Genomic DNA, 13,152 nt, shown 5'->3' on the forward strand with positions numbered 1-13,152 from the left:
GAGGAAGTGATCGGTCTCTCTGCCTGTGCTCCAGCCCTGCCCTGTCTCACACCTGGCAGATGCAGGGATCCTTTAGGGCAGTGGTTCTCCACCGGGGGTACACATACCCCTGGGGGTAGGCAGAGCTCTTCCAGGGGGTACATCAACTCATCTAGCTAGTGCCGAGTGGGGCGGAAGGGACACTCCCCAGAGCCAGCGCTGTACAGGGAGGTGTCAGTAGGATCGTCATGTTCCCAAGGCCAGAGTCAGCCGGCGGCGGCCACAGGGCGTTGCGAGGCCGGAGGCGCGCCCCAGGGGTACAGAGCCGCTGCCTTGCGGGCAGCCTAGCGCCCACCCCACCGGCGGGTCCCGGCCACGCGGACCCACAGCGCCGCCGCGCGGGGGCCGGCAGCAGCCGCCGGCCCCGCGGCGCCTCGCCCCGTCCCCCGCGGCTGTGACGGGACAGTCGCGCCCGGCGCAGAGGGCAGGCGGCCGGGCCACCATGAGCTGCTGGGGCTGCTGCGGGAGGCCCGGCGCCGGCGGAGCCGCGTCCCACGCCTGGGGCTACGGCCCCGAGGACGGCCCGGAGCGCTGGCATGAGCGCTTCCCCCTGGCCCGGGGGCGGCGGCAGTCCCCCGTGGACATCCGGGCCCAGGACACCCGCTACGACGCCGCCCTGCGGCCGCTCCGCTTCAGCTACGAGGCGGCCGCGGCGCGGAGCGTCGCCAACAACGGGCACACGCTGCAGGTGCAGTTCGGCGAGGGCGCGGCGCTGGCCGGGGGGCCCCTGGACGGCCCCTACCGCCTGGCCCAGCTCCACCTGCACTGGGGCTCGGGGCCGGAGCAGGGCTCGGAGCACACGCTGGAGGGGCGCCGCTTCCCGGCCGAGCTGCACCTGGTGCACTGGCGGGCCCGCGACGGGCGGCTGAGCCGGGCGATGGGCCGCCCCGACGGGCTGGCCGTGGTGGCCGTGCTGCTGCGCCTGGGGCAGCCCTGCCCGGGCCTGGAGCCGCTGCTGGGCGCGCTGGGCTCCGTGCGCACCCGGGGCACCGAGGCGCCCGCCCCCGCCTTGCAGCCGCGGGAGCTGCTGCCCGCCGGCGGCGACTTCTGGACGTACCCGGGCTCGCTGACCACCCCGCCGCTGCTGGAGAGCGTCACCTGGCTGGTGCTGCGGGAGCCCGTGGAGGTCGGCGCCGAGCAGCTGGGCGCCCTGCGCGGGCTCCTGAGCAGCGCGGCCGGCGAGCCGCCCTGCCCGCTGCAGGACAACTGGCGGCCGTGCCAGGCGCTGCACGGCCGGGAGCTGCGGGCCAACTTCCGCTGAGCGCCCGGCCCGGCCCGGCCGCTGCTCAATAAACGCCCTGCCACGCCAGGCTGCCTCCTTCCCCCGCGCGGCGCTGCCCCGGCCCAAGCGGCCAGGCCGGGCCGGGCCGCGGGCTCTGCCCTCAGCGAGAGGGGAGCAGCAGAGCCAGGGCAGCAGGAGTCAAAGGGCTGGTAACAGGGATCCTGGCAGCAGCAGGGGCCGGCCCTGGGGCGCTGCAGAGGGGACTGCCAGGGTGCAGTGAGGGTACAAATCTGCGCCAGCACTGGATGTTAAACTTACCCCGGGGCAGCCTGGGTGGGGAACCCATCCCTGAGCATGCTGGGGGTGGGGGGGTACAGGGACTTAAAGGTGCTTACAGCAAGGAGGGGAAGAGCCAAGGCACAGCCCTGGGGAGCAGCTGTTCGGAGACTGGAGTTTATAGTTCCAGAGGGTCCTCACAGCCCATTATGAACAAGAGCCAGACCCCAGCCCTTAGTAAAGCTTTAACAAAATTCACTCCAGGGCAGCACCCTGCATCCCCAGGAAGGGGGCAGAGAGCCTGCAGCACAGTTAACTGGCAGGGACACCAGAGCCCGGCCCACCAAAACTGAACGCCTTCAGCGCAAGGGGTGACAAACTGTTCTACGCCCTTTAGTTAAGGCAGGTCAGTATCTAAATTAAACCCAAACAAGCTCCTTTTAAACCAAACCGGGAATGTGAGCACAGGGAGTTACAGCCATTTAAGTAAATCAGCTTAGAAACAGCCCTAGGTTTAACTAGTACAGCTTCGACTCTCGAAGCATCTTCCCCACCCCAGCAAAGGTGAGCTCTTCACGGAGCTGAAGGAGTGAGCTGACCTTGCGGCTATTCAAGTGGCCTTGGACTAAGGGGGGCTCTCGGTCAGGGAGTCCAATGCTTGGACAGCCCCAAGGGTCAAACTCCCAAGCCTGGAGCAGGCAGGCAGCTTTGGTAGGAAAGCACTAGCCGCTAGCACTCCCCTCACGCCAAAGACCAGACATCTCCCCTTTCAGCAGGAAATACAAGGCTGGCTCTTTTTGGCCTTCTTAGGACAGCGACAGTTAAAACTAAGACAAGAGGGGGAAAGGGAGAAGCACTCAGAGGTTTCTAGCAACCTCCTTGGCAGAAGCATACTCCATGATAGGCCCTGGCTGGTGATAGTGTCTGAAAACAACCCCAAACAGAACGATGGTGATAGGCACCTGATAAGCTACATGGACAGAAGAGGGAAAGCTAGATGTGCAAGGAGAATGGCTTCATGGGCCAAGGCCCACTCCCCCCAGTTAGCAGAAGGAAATCTGACTGCAAAGCTGTTCCCATGACACCGTGGACAACAGCAGCATTCGCATAGAAAACCAGTCTTATGAAAGACTTAGACCACCCCGTGGCATAAGAAGAAAACAGATGACAACAGAATTGGGTCCCACTTACTGCTGGTGGTCTTGTCAGAGTAGTTATGGATTCTGCAAACTCCAGCGTTGGCAGAGAGGGAATGAGGAGGCCGGGTAGGGAAGCCTTGGAGCTAGGGCAAAAGGGCTGAAATGTTCCTCACAGTGGGGGAAAAGGGAACATTTGTTAGAGAGACAGAGCACCAGGCCTCAGAGATCTTGGCACCTACTCCCGAGAAAGGGGTTTGGAAAAGCCGGCTGACTTGGGCCAGAAGACCTAGGGAGGATGGGAAATTGGGCCACTACACTACCTCCAGTAAGCCACTTGATGGCACATGGCTGGGTCACTCCTCCTAACCTAGGCTGAGGTGCCTGTGTGAAATCACACTCTGACGGATGCGGGAGTGCCCAGCCCTGCACAGGTTTGGCAAGCAGTGGGCTTGGCGTTCGTAGCTGTGTGTAGCCGCAGCAGGAAAGCGCAGGAGCTGCAAGGAGACTTGCCTGGTGGTGCTTAGAAGGTTTAGGCTAATTCCCAGGCCAGAGAAGTGAAGGAGCTGGAGGGTGATAGGGACACATGCTAGAGCAGGCCTGCAAATTAAATAGGAAAGAAACCAGCTCTAGCCCGTGACTGGTCCAAATCCACATCCTCAACCTATTACAGCACCACCACCACTCTACTGACCCGAGACCCCAGATGCTAGGGAGAAAGAGTCCAGACGCCAGGCAGGTGAACTAGCTAGTACAGGTGAAAGCAGGGCAGCCTACAATGAGGACAAGCTCAGCGTGGAAATATTGTATTACTTTGTACTTCTGCCTTTCATCAGAGGATCTCCAAGCGCTTTACAAACACCAACTAATTTAGAATTCGTATCCCTTTTTATAGAGGGGGAATGCAAGGCACAGAAATGACTCAATGGCTCACAAAACTCTACAGCCGAGCCAGGAGTAGACCCCACATTTCCCAAATGGTCAGTCCTGTTCTGTAAGCATGAACACACCCTCCTCTCTGCCCTTCTAGCACGGGTAGGGAATCCTCTGCATTCGTATATTGTTGTGATATCTGCAGCAACAGCAGCCTCCATTGCTGTGATCTCTACTTACTCACTGTACTCCCGCAGCCCACCGCAGCAGCTCTCTTTAGACGGGTGTCGCTGTAGGAGGGATTACACTGCACAAAGAGGTAAAGTGACACTGCACAAAACGTGCTGTCAATTTGCCTTGGGAACCATCAGCACATTAACCCCCACCTCTTCAAATTCACCCGGAGCTCAGAGAGGCTAGTTTGAAAGGGGAGTGTTTGCACAGAGGTCTTACAAACAAACTGTCTAACTTAAGAGGAAAATAGCTTTTCTAAACCACACAGCAGTAGCAGAAAACCCACTTAGGCAAACGGCCAGAACAAAACCCAGACAGCAGCGGTGGCATCTGTTGTTAGAATCCAGCTGTAGTGAGAGGCGGCTGAAGGCCTCCGTGGTACAGGAGCAGTGAGGTTCCAATTATATAAAGCTCTGTGCAGAGACTTCAACAACTAATCCTCACCACAGGCTGGGAGGTGAGTAAACAGTGCCTCTAATGGCTAGTGCACCCATACAGGGCGGCTGGTCCAAGCCCATACAGCAAGTCAGTGCAAGAGAGGGTTAGAGCGCCATCTGAACAGCTGCAGTTCTACTGCGATTCAGAATGACAATGGATGGATTAGTGAACGAGTGTCTCGTGTTTCTGCCTAGACCTAAAATACTCCAGCTAGGAGTTACAAAGGCACACATACAGAGCTTGGGCAAGTAAGCTCCTTCCTGACCCTGTTATCTGCATGCTGAAGCTGCTCCTAGGGCCAGGCCAGCCGTATCAGGGGTCAGTCTCAAAGTGGAGAGGAAAGGAAGTATCAAGAAACTACTGATCATTTCAGACACAGCAGCATGGTTTGAGGATCTGTGGAAGCAGGGGATGCTGCTATGATCTGCTGTCTGTGTCAAATCTTCGAGGCTACTCTGGCACTACCCAGGTCGGGAAATGCTGTTCTAAGTCCCTAAGCCAGGCAGGGTGTCTTAGCCTTACCTACAGCAGTTTTGCATCCTTTACTCCTGTAGTTCATCCCCTGGACCACTGACCAGTTTCCTCTTTAGTTCAAGAGAGCCAATGAAATTAGTTGCTTTTTCTGCAGTAGCCTGCCCTTGGAAAATCACTGCACATCCTTGCTCTGGACAAGCAATTCGAAGTACCTACCTCTGCTAGGCCCTGGGTTCATCACCATATATAGAGCTAGACACCTGAGTATTTTGGATGTGACTTTAGACTGAAGCAGATGGTATGAACCCCAGTGAAGTGTGAAGAGTCCAGCTGCCAAGACCCAATTATTCAGGCAGCGGGGGCATCACTACAGGGATATGGCCATTGCTGGAGAATGGCCCCTCCTTAGCCTGCCAGGAACACACCATTCCTATTATTCAACCCATCTGTTTATTATATAGGTTCATACATCACCATCCCTGCGGTCAGTTCACAGGGCCAGAGCTCACCAACCCTACACTGGGTCAGTCAATCTCTCCTCCCTGTACAGCTTATTCTAGAGCAGTGGTTCCCAAACTTTAACAACCTGTGAACCCCTTTCACTAAAATGCCAAGTCTCACGAACCCCCTCCTAAAAATGAATATTTCCTGAGATTTTCTCCTTTACAGGAGTATAAATTATAAAAGCAGTGATCTTGGAAATATAAAATTTGTTTTTATGACATACTTTATTACACTTTACTAATTATTACAGTATTTTTATTATATTATGAAAACTGCAACACTCTTCCAAGATCTCACTTTTGTAGCTTGTATCACTTTGAATAAGGCTGTTATAAGACAAGGCTCCTATGTTTCATCAAGGAGTATCAGATGTGGAATAGCATGAAGGGATTTAAGAAGCCATCTCAAAATTCCTCCTACACAAGCGTTCAGGTCTTGAGCAGTCCAGGCAAACAACACACGTTACAACAAAGCTTAAACTTGTTCTTCATAATAATTTTAAAAACAGTAGCTGCCTATTTAATTTTTAAAACAGCAAAAAATATCCACCTCCCTTTCCATTTCTTATGAGTCTTGAAGTTTAAATCTCCTCAGTGTGATACATAGGCTTGCTTTGATCTGCTTAGCTCTTGGAAGTGCAGGGGTTGTGGGCTGCTGGCCCCGTGCTGTCTGGGGTCCCTAGGGACAACTCTGTCCGCCATAAGGGAATTTTTTCCCCCGAGAACCCCCTGTAACATTTTGTGAACCCCAGTTTGGGAACCACTGTTCTAGAGCATTACCTCCGCTGCTTTCCCTCTGAGAACTGCTAGGACAGTCTCAGCCAACTGCCGCCCCCAGGTTCAGCACAAAAGCAAACGAGAGGGAGAGAACTCCAGTGACTCCTAAAGATACGAATTACCCTTCCACACACACTTCCATAGCTTGTCACATCCTCACAGGTGCCTAAGTGTGCTTGTCACAGCTACCTCTACACTGAGGAGGGAGAGTTTACCATGACATTCCCAAGGGGCGTTTGGAGGCCGGATGGGTAGGAATTACCTCCATTCACCATTACTAGTGGAAATCTGCCTTCTGTGTAAGGGTCTGTTTGCCACACACCCCCTCCACTCCAAACAGGACTAGCTTATAAACCAATTGAGGAGGGAGAGGGTATGACACTCTCAGCCCCAAGTGAGAGATGGTGGGGAGAGAACAGCTACCTCTCACATCAGAGGCCTGTCACTCCCAGAAGGTCTCCATAGAACAGGAGGGAGGAAGCAGAGGGGCAGGGAGCTGGCAAGCTCCACTCCTACAAAGTCCATTACATTTTCCACAGGTACCAGCTGTAAGAAGTGCCTACCACAGTGGGGCTCTGTGCACCACTGCAAAACAAAGAAAACAAGCACAATGCTTTGTATGGGCCTAGGCTCTTTCATGCAGGATTCTCAAAGCACTTTGTGTATTTTACACCTGGAGAAACCTGTCCTAAACCCCAAAGGCAGTCGTCTGTTGGGATCCTGGAGGTGGGCGGGTGGAGCTTGCCCACTACTAAAGGACCTTCCCCAGCCTAAGGGGAGGATCCACAAGGCAGTAGCAGAGCCAGGCAGAGAGCCACAGGAGTACTGATCAGTTCCCAATTCTAGCTGCCAAGGCATCCTCACCAAGCTAGCATGGCAATTCTCCCACTGCCGAAGAATCCCAACCATCTGAGCCAGTTGGGGAAGGCCTGGCATGGGGTCGGTGCTTACTCCATGTCGTGGTTTAGCACTAAGGCAGGCTGTAGGCCAGTCTATTTACCAGCTCATTTGCAGTGCAGGATGAGGAAAATACTGTAACCCTGTGTGGCAGATACTGGGGAAAAGAAAGCCCTTTGCACTTAGCTACTCTTTGTATAGCCCTTGTTGGCTGAAGGGTCCCCCGTGCAGGGCCAGTTCTGGCCGACTCTGCTGAAATGCTATCTTCACCCCATTTTTTAAAGTGCATTGCAACAAGTGTAGCAAGTGTGTTCAACCCATAACTTCTGTGCCCAGCTAGAGTGACCATCTGCAGTGCTACTGTACATATCGCAGATGGCTTCCACCCTCCCCTCCCCCCACGTAGGCATGTTACATCAAAACTATTTATCAAAGGATGCAAGAGCATGGGACATGTGATAAAGGGTGTCCTACACCCCCTAGCCAGGGCACCATCAGCTTGGCCGCAATATTAATTCAGAAATCAAAGCCAGAATGCAGGGCTTCTGGGCAGTAGGCAAGAGAAAAACAACATTGCTAGACCCATGCGCAGATCCCGGCAGAAATGATTCTGAGAGTATGAAATGCTCCTTCCACTACCAAAGGTTTTATGTTACACAACCTCTGCTTTCACAGCTACTTTGCACTTTATTCCTTTGCCATCTTAAAAGTGAAGATTGACATAGTGTTGCTTTGATATAGTGGTTCTCAAACTTTGATCCTGGGGACCCCTTTCACATAGCAAGCCTCTGAGTGCGATCCCCCTAACAAATTAAAAAACCTTTTAAATATATTTAACACCATTATAAATGCTAGAGGCAAAGTGGGGTATGGGGTGGAGGCTGACAGCTCATGACCCCCCCCATGTAATAAACTCATGACCCCTTGAGTGGTCCCGACCCCCAGTTTGAGAACACCTACTTTAATAGCTCCCATGGATCTCTCTCTCTCTCTCACACACACAAAAAGATAACCACTGAAGTTGGTAACTTGTGATTAACTTAGCACTCCAAGACATGTCAGTTTACCTAGTTACTCTGCAATTAGGGAAATCTTGCACTTCTCATGCAATGCATAAATTTAAATGTCAAATGAATCTTTAAACACCTCTTAACCTTAACATGTTTGCAAAATTAGTTTTTTAAACCAGGTTGCAAAACCACTGCAAGGATAGCACAGCCAACTTCTATGAGGAATCAAGAGACAGAGACCATCTCTTAGGATTCATTTGGGAAAATATTCTCAGTTTTACCCAGTACTAAATGAAGGCTCTCAAAGTGCCAAGTTTTAAATAAAAGCTTCCAGGAAATTTAAAACAAAAGCGTAGCATAGATTTACCTTGTGTCCAAGACATAGCCCCACTAGTCCAGCATCTTTTCTCTGACAGAGGCCAGTACCAAATGCTTCAGAGGAAGCTGCAAGAAGCCACATAGTGGACAATTATGGAAAACTAATTAATTGGGGGTATGTCTTCTTTACCCACAACAGTCAGTGATTGTCTTATGCCCTGAGGCATTGCATCACTTTTTTATAATCCTAATGTAACTGTGGATGTTCTCATTTTCTAAATAAATAGCTAACCCTTTTCTGAATTCTACTAAGCCTTTGGTATCTGAGTACAGAGCAGTTTTCAAAAAAACATATGATGCCTGCCAGCTTGTTTAAGGATGAAGGCTGGGTTTCTTAAGGCAGGCATCATGTGGAGGTTCAGTTAGAATTGCCACCCAGGGTGGTATATAACAACTAGATTCCCTGGTGCCAATACTCCCATGGATTAAGTCAATGTCACTCAGCCAAAATGTCTGAGATGTGACTGTTTCACACTGATAAAGGATTTGAGACTTGCTTTTAATTTTCCTTTTAAAAACTGGAAAAGTTTCTGACCTTTTGTTTCAGAAATATGAGGGTTGGACAGGGGCCACAGGAGAAGAAAGTTTTATTGTCGGACTAATTATATCTTAGTGTGACGTGACTGTTTTAGTTTGTTCTTGGGATATCAGAAGCCCCAAATGAACTAATGTCTTGTACCCAATTGCCTTGAAATGAGCTCATATTAGTTAGATAAAATACTACAATAACCTTATTATAATTTGCCAATGTGCCAGTAATAGTCACATTTCAAACAGTTATTGCTAGGGTAGCTCTACTCTGGGTTCCTCAAGTAACACAGCAATTTTCTACCGAGAAAAGTGTATTCAGTATTTGGACCAGGGTCCCACAACACTGACGCAATGCAAACAAACAGAGTAAGAGACAGACCCTGCCTTAAAGAGCTCACAATCTGGTCTGTCCTCTCCAGGTCATTCAGAGCAGAGTTTTATAACCAGTAAAAATCCATGTGTCCATTTTTTCAGGGAGGACAGCAGATCACTATGGGCACAGGGCCAAAGATCCATTCATATTTAAAACTGGTGACATTCAGCATGGCTAGATCTCACCAACATTAGGAGTTTGATCACCTATCTAGAAATGGCAGTGAAATATCTTCCCATGCCAAAATAAGGTACCAAGGCACTAAAGGGAAGCACCTCATGGAAAACATAGGCAGCTGTCTAGAACTGACTAGAAAATAAGAATAAATCTGAGAAGGATACAGGAGTTTTGATAGACTTGGAGCAATGCAGATGGCTAGTTTCCAAAAGAAGATCTCCTTTAAAGGGCCATTGTGGCCAAGAAGAAACCCAATGGATCACAGAAAGTAGGAGTATTTATACTGAGTAACACACAGCTTGCAACAGCCAATAGAGGACATGACTCACATTCTACCTTGCTACTGCTGCTCTCGAGGCTCAAAAAAAACCCCAAACAAACAAACATTAAAAGTGAAGGAGTTTCATCAGTCTCCTGCCAAGGAGCTAAAACACAGATATGGAAATTCTGCAGCAATACATTATCTTTAGAGAGTGGGATATTTACAGGTCATCAGTAGTGAAGTCTAGTGTTATGTATATTAGACTGCACAACCAATGCTGTTGTCTGTAATCTGGTCAGACTTTGGCAGGGCTGCTTCACCAGTAGTCACTCACCTCCCCCGCAGACCAAGAAGCAGAAAATCTGCCAATGCTTTTCAGTTCGGGACATGAGCTAAGCTGATGCAAGGCAGCGCTTGTGTCAAGAACTCAAAACAGTTTCCCAACAAACAGCAGCACCAAGGGAATTTAGAGTTGAGAAGAGAACACAACACAAACACAACCCACACACATGCACCCTTGCTGATGAAAGCAAGCATCCAGCAGAGAAGCAGCATTTCAGCTTAATTCCAATTGAACCAAGGGAGAGCTTCATGGAAGGCCCTAGAGACATTGGAACTCATTCTCCTTGGTCTGCTCATGACGCTAGGTGCCTTTGGTTTAACTTAATAGTTTGCGTTCACTACATTCCCCAACAGGTTGGCAACTTATTTCTGGTGGTGTTTTAACTCCTCTCACTGTGAGGTTGTTCATACAAGCTCTTAATATTTGTAAACAGAGTCTCATTACTACACCTATATAAGACAGACAGCAGTGAAATAGAAGCTCTTAGAAAGAGATTTGTGGACAGGCAGGTAGATTTTAACCCTTCCTTGACTTCCTACTCCTATCCCGTGCCCTTCAAAGAAAGATACAGCAACACTTGGAACAGGTCAAATAAATTCCAACAGAGTTCTTTTTTAGTGACTTAAGAACCATCTGCAAAAGCAGTTCAGACACTCCTAGTGTAAAGGAGATACGTATTTCAAGGAACATCCTCCCCCAGTAGATAACAGTTTACAGTTAACATTCCTGTGTCTGGGGAGAAGATGAGAGACCCGTGGTATAAATGGAATATTATTTCCACTAGAGGAACCAGACATCCATGCCAGCCCAAATACCAAGAGTTCTGAGATCGGGGGAATGACGATATACAGCCTGGAAGATATTTGTGGCACCTTAGAGACTAACCAATTTATCTGAGCATAAGCTTTCGTGAGCTACAGCTCACTTCATCGGATGCATACTGTGGAAAGTACAGAAGATCTTTTTATACACACAAACCATGAAAAAATGGGTGCTTACCACTACAAAAGGTTTTCTCTCCCCCCACCCCACTCTCCTGCTGGTAATAGCTTATCTAAAGTGATCACTCTCCTTACAATGTGTATGATAATCAAGGTGGGCCATTTCCAGCACAAATCCAGGGTTTAACAAGAGCGTCGGGGGAGGGGGGGTAGGAAAAAACAAGGGGAAATAGGTTACCTTGCATAATGACTTAGCCACTCCCAGTCTCTATTCAAGCTTAAGTTAATTGTATCCAATTTGCAAATGAATTCCAATTCAACAGTCTCTCGCTGGAGTCTGGATTTGAAGTTTTTCTGTTGTAATATCGCAACTTTCATGTCTGTAATTGCGTAACCAGAGAGACTGAAGTGTTCTCTGACTGGTTTATGAATGTTATAATTCTTGACATCTGATTTGTGTCCATTTATTCTTTTACATAGAGACTTTCCACAGTATGCATCCGATGAAGTGAGCTGTAGCTCACGAACGCTTATGCTCAAATAAATTGGTTAGTCTCTAAGGTGCCACAAGTACTCCGTTTCTTTTTTGCGAATACAGACTAACACGGCTGTTACTCTGAGTTAGTATCAGTGCGATTTAAACGTTCATTGAATGCATTTCCAGTAAGTCCAGGAGGGATGATTTTGAAGCCAATACAGTCCCTTTCGCTGCTCAAGGAGAGATGGACTTTTCCTCTGTTCTAGTTTCATCATGTAAATTAGATGTCTATTCATTATAAACAGGAAAAAGCGCGCCTGGCTATAACCTTCAGTTAAATGAGAGAATCCTGCAAACTTGATCTAAACTCCCTTTTAAAATCCAGGTTTAAGAATTATACTAGTAAATGAAGAACCTTGTGTGGCTATGACACACTCAAGTTACTTGCTCCAAATCCTTAACAGGAATAAAGGGAGTCTCCATAGTTACACCCTTCCAAACAGAAACATGCCACCTTAGATTTAGTTTGCCCTTACATGGAAAACGCATACATTCTAATAACTTCTGAAAGTCACACAACAGGTGAGCAATGGAATAGACCTAACTAGCACAAGTTTTGTCCTTCTCCTCAAAGATTTTTATTCTCTCTGCCTCGTTAAAATAAGATGTGTTAAAGTACCCTTTTAGAGTACTTTACAAATCCCACCCTGAATCTTCCTCCTATTCTCTACTTGAGAAGTAAGAGGTAAACGCCAGTACATTTCACTAACTGGCAAGTCACAGTTTATTTGGGATGGACGACTTGGTAGATTAATCTGCCTTGCCATAGCCACCTCACTCATTTTCCTATTTGAGTGTTGTAGAACGATTTGTTTACTTTGGGGTTTGCTGAGACCTGATCTACCGAACCCCTGTGGGCATCTCTAATGGGGTACGGTGGTTTCTTTTCAATATTCTTTTATGCTAGATTGACAAGGGGATTCAACTTCTAAGATCAGCCAGAGCAAGGTATGCGTGGGAGAACTGGAGCAGACCACAAACCAATGGGTTAATGGGAAATTTCTCATTGAACACTCACAAGAGATGGTTACTTTGAAGAGGTGCTCAACTTGCCTATGCACCTTGTTTCTGCTTCATTCAAAGCGTTCCAGCTAGCGAAGCACTCATACTGGCATCTGGGGAGAGTTCATCTCCACTCTACCTGAAAAATGCAGTGGAGAGGAGACAGGAGGACCGTGACAGTAACTTTCAAGTTAAGAACAGGTTTCAGAGTAACAGCCGTGTTAGTCTGTATTCGTAAAAAGAAAAGGAGTACTTGTGGCACCTTAGAGACTAACCAATTTATTTGAGCATGAGCTTTCGTGAGCTACAGCTCACTTCATCGGATGCATACTGTGGAAACAATTTTTCATGACATCAAACTAAAAGGGAAATAACATCCCCACAGCTCTCAAGACAGAAAGATCAGGAATGGAGAAAATCCAGTCCAAACACAGACTTCTTCAGGAATTTTACCATTTTTTGGCCTGCAGTTTTCTGCACGACGTAACAGTCTCACAGAATTTCTTAGTGCAGACTATCACAGCAAACGTCCATCCTGCAGCCATTGGCTACAGTTGAATACCACAGGCCAAGCAAGCCTCATTCATTCACACTGCATAAAAACAGCAGAAGGGGCAGAGGGAAAAGGACTTTTTGGCTTTAGTTTTTATTTTTCCTGAAGACCAAAAGAAAAAAAAAAAGAAAAGAAAAGATTCTCATTATACCCGTAGCACATGAGAAGCAGCGTA

At 48.9% G+C, this 13,152-nt stretch overlaps 1 pseudogene; it reads left to right on the top strand.

Annotated features, from left to right (window-relative positions):
- Nucleotides 1–481: 481 nt before the first annotated feature.
- On the top strand, nt 482–1,300 carry LOC125624069 (carbonic anhydrase pseudogene; annotated as a pseudogene).
- The last annotated feature ends 11,852 nt before the right edge of the window (nt 1,301–13,152 follow it).

This window comes from Caretta caretta, chromosome 17, assembly GCF_965140235.1.
Source record: "Caretta caretta isolate rCarCar2 chromosome 17, rCarCar1.hap1, whole genome shotgun sequence".
In the NCBI taxonomy this organism is placed as follows: Eukaryota; Metazoa; Chordata; order Testudines; family Cheloniidae; genus Caretta; species Caretta caretta.